This window comes from Carlito syrichta, unplaced genomic scaffold (genome assembly GCF_000164805.1).
Source record: "Carlito syrichta isolate Samal-C Ts95f unplaced genomic scaffold, Tarsius_syrichta-2.0.1 Scaffold309462, whole genome shotgun sequence".
In the NCBI taxonomy this organism is placed as follows: Eukaryota; Metazoa; Chordata; class Mammalia; order Primates; family Tarsiidae; genus Carlito; species Carlito syrichta.
This window is the reverse complement of record NW_007253558.1, coordinates 98449-102550: the sequence shown is the minus strand read 5'-3', so window position 1 is coordinate 102550 and position 4102 is coordinate 98449.

Here is a 4102-nt window from a genome sequence, read left to right as displayed (position 1 = left end):
CACTACAAATAATGATCTATAAACTTAAAGAAAAGCAAGAGAAAAAAAGTAACTGCAAAAGATGTAAGACAATTAACAAAATAGCAGTAGTATGTTTATAACTGTGAATAATTTATGTAAAAATTGATTAAATTCTCCATTAAAATACATTAAGTGACTGAACATATAATAAGAATAAGATCTAACTATAAACTACATACAAGAAACATACTTTAAGAACATAGGTAAACCTAAGTGAAGTCATAGAGAAAGATATTTCACACAAATGGAGATTACGAAAAGCTAGAATTGCTACACTTATGTAAGAAAAATATACTTTGAGTCAAAAATTGCCACAAAAAAATAAAGTCATTATAATGATAAAGGATTCAATTTATAAGAAGATATAGAGGTGTAAATAAATATATACCCAATGTTGAAACATTTAAATATATAAGGCAAATATTAACAAATAAAAGATGAATCAAGAGTGACAAAATACTCTAGGGGACTTCAATACCTCACTTTTCAAAAGGATTGATCATCCACAAGAACATTTAGAAAAAATAAACAGATTTGAACAAGGCTAGAGATCAAATACACTTAGAAATATACACAACATTGTCTCCAACTGCAGGAAAGTACATCATCTTCATAGCATTCCTGAAACCTTACTTAGTATAGATCCTATATTGGGACACAAACCAAGTCATAATTCACTTTAGAAGATTAAAATTATATCAAGTATCTTTTAGGAGCATAGTGGTATAAAAATAGAAATTGAAAAAGAGTTGAAAAATAGAAAAAAATACAAATATGTGGAAATTAAACAACACAATTCTGAACAATCAATGGATCAAGAAGTAATAAAAATAAAAAGTTTAAAAATGCATTTTAAATCACCCAGGCATGGTAGTGCACACCTGTAGTTCCAGCTACTTGTAAGGCTGAGGTGGAAGGATTGCCGGAGCCCAGTAAGTTGGGGCTGTGGTGTCCGTGAGTGTGCCACCGCACTCCCAGTCTGGGCGACAGAGCGAGACTCCAACTCAAAAAAAAAATAAAGTAAAATAAAAATGTATTCTAAAAAGTGTAGATAGAAATATAATATACCCAAACTTATGAGATGCAGACAAACAGTTCTAAGAGAAAAGTTTATAGTAATAAATACATACATTCAGAGAATGGAAATAACTCAAATAAACAAACAAATTTTACATCTCAAGGGATTAGAAAAGAAAAATAGGCCGGACGCGGTGGCTAAGCCTGTAATCCTGCACTTTGGGAGGCTGAGGTGAGTGGATTGCCTGAGCCCTCGGGTTTGAGACCCGCCTGGGCAGCGAGACCTCATCTCTACAATAAATCAAAAAATCAGCCGCATGATAGCGCATGCCTGTAATTCCGGCTACTTGGAAGGCTGAGGCGGAAGGATCGCCGGAGCCCAGCAAGTTGAGGCTGCGGTGGCCGGGAGTGCCCACTGCACTCCAGTCTGGGTGACAGAATGAGACTCCAACTCAAAAATAAATAAATAAATAAATAAATATAAGAAAAATGAAACTAAAACCAAAGTTATCATATGTAAATAAAAAGAATAGAACAGAAAAAACAAAATAGAGACTAAAAAAGGACAGTAAACAAGGTCAATAAAACTGTGTGTGTTGATTTTTTAACAAATAAAATTGTCAAAACTTTAGCTAGACAAAAAAATAAATATAAAATTTATAAAATAAATATAATATAAACTAAAGAAGAATCATTACAAATAATGTCAAATAAATACAAGTTTTATAGATACTAATATAAGCAATTCTTTGCCAACATACTGGAAAACTAAGAAGAAACAGATACATTCCTAGAAACATACAATCTGTTGACAGAGAAAAGGCCAGAAGCTTATGGTTTCATTATTGATATCAACCAAAGATTTAAATAATTGGCAACATATATTTTCAAATTTTTCCAAAAAACTGAAGATAAGGGTACATTTCTCATACTATTCTATGAGGCCAGCATTATTCTGATACTAAAACCAGAGATGTATGCTGCAAGAAGAGAAAATTACGTGGCAACATTACAGATGAACATACATGTAAAAAGTCTAAAAGATACTAAATTAAATAACAGCAAATTAAAAGGATCATACACCATGACCATGTGCTATTTAACTTTGGGATTCAAGGATCATTCAACATGTGCAAATCAATTAATGTGATATAACGCATTAACAGAATGAAAGAAATCATATGGTCTTTTCAATAAACGCAAAATAATTTTGACAAAATATAACAATCATTCATGATAAAAACTATTTACATATTAAGTATAGAAGGAATGTAGTTAAATGTAGTAAAAAGCAATATATACCAAGCTACCGCTAACACGAGGTCAGTAAAAACTTTTACTCTATGATCAGGAACAAGACAAAGATGTCCACCTTTACAACATTTATTCAGCTTAGTATTGGAAGTCTTAACCACAGCAAACAGGTAAGAAAAAGTTCATCCAGATAAGAAAAGATTAAGTCAAATTGTTTCTGCTTGCCCATGAACAAATTCAGTAAAGTGACTGGCACAAAACAATACATAAATCAGTTACATTTGTACACACTAACAAACTATCAGGAAAAAAATGATAAAATACTTAAGCATACATTCAATAAAGAAGGTAAAGAGCTGTGCCCTAAAAATTATTGTCTTGAGGGAAAATAGACTCAAAAGAAAATATTTCCTGCATTCATAATTGGAAGGCTTTGTATTGCTAAAATGATTCAAAAATTAAATTAAATCATTATTAAAATTCCAATGGCATAAATAGAAAAAGCAATCTTAACATTCATACAGAACAAAAGAGATACTGAATAGTCAAAGCAATCTTAAGTAAGAAGTAAAAATCTGAAGATATCACACTTTTGAATTTTAAATTATGTTATAAGGTTATAGTAATAAAAATAGTACAAAATAATAAAAAACAAATTTAAAAATACATCATAGACCAATAAGATAGATCAAGCACCTAACTATAAATCTATATTTATACAGTTTTCTATTTTTTAACATGGGTGTGAAGAATACATGATAAAGAAAGAAGATAATCTTTTCAATAAATGCTATTGGAAAGATTGAATATCCATGTGCAAAATAATGAAATTACATCCTCATCTTATATCACACGCAAAAATCAACTCAAAATGTGTTAAAGATTTAAAGATAAAGTCTAAAACTAATAAAACTCCTGGAAGAAAAAGAAGAAAAACTTCCTTACATTGGTCTGGGCAATACTTTTCTGGATATGAACCCCAAAGCAAAGAAAACAAAAACAAAAATAAACAAGTAGAATATTATCAAAATAGAACTCTTCTGCATAGCAAAGGAAACAATCAACAAAATTAAACCAAACCTACAGAATGAAAAGATACATTATCAAAACATATATCTCATAAAGGGTTAATATCCAAAATACCCAAGAAATGTATATAATTAAATAGAGAAAATAAAACAGCTCAACTTAAAAATGGGCAAAGAACCTGAATAGACAGTTCTCCGAAGAACACAGGCAAGTGAGTGACCCACAAGTGTATGAAATGTTCAACATCATAAATCATCAGGGAAATACAAGTCAAAACAATAGCATACAACAACACATTTGTTAGAATGGCTATCATTTTACAAAGCTAACAAATGTTGGCAAAGATGTGGAGAAAAGGGAATCCTTACACATTGTTGATGGGAATGTAATTTGGTGCAGTTATTGTAAAATCATTAGGGAGGTTCCTCAGAAAATTAAAAATAAAACTACCTTTAATTCAACAATTCCACTTCTGGGTATATGTTTGAAGAAAATGAAAGCAGTCTGTCAAAAAGACACCTGTGCTCCCTTGTTTATTGCAGAATTATTCACAATAGTTAAAATTGGCAATAATCTAAATGCTCACTAAAGGATAAATGAATTAGAAAATGGCGGTTTATACATGCCAAGGAATATCATTCTGCCTTAAAAAAGCAGAAAACTGCCATTTTCAACAACATGGGAGACCTGGGAGATGTTTTAGTAAGTGAAATAAGTCAGAAACAGAACAGCAAGTACTTTAGTATCTCACTTATATGTAGAATCTGTAATAATCAACATT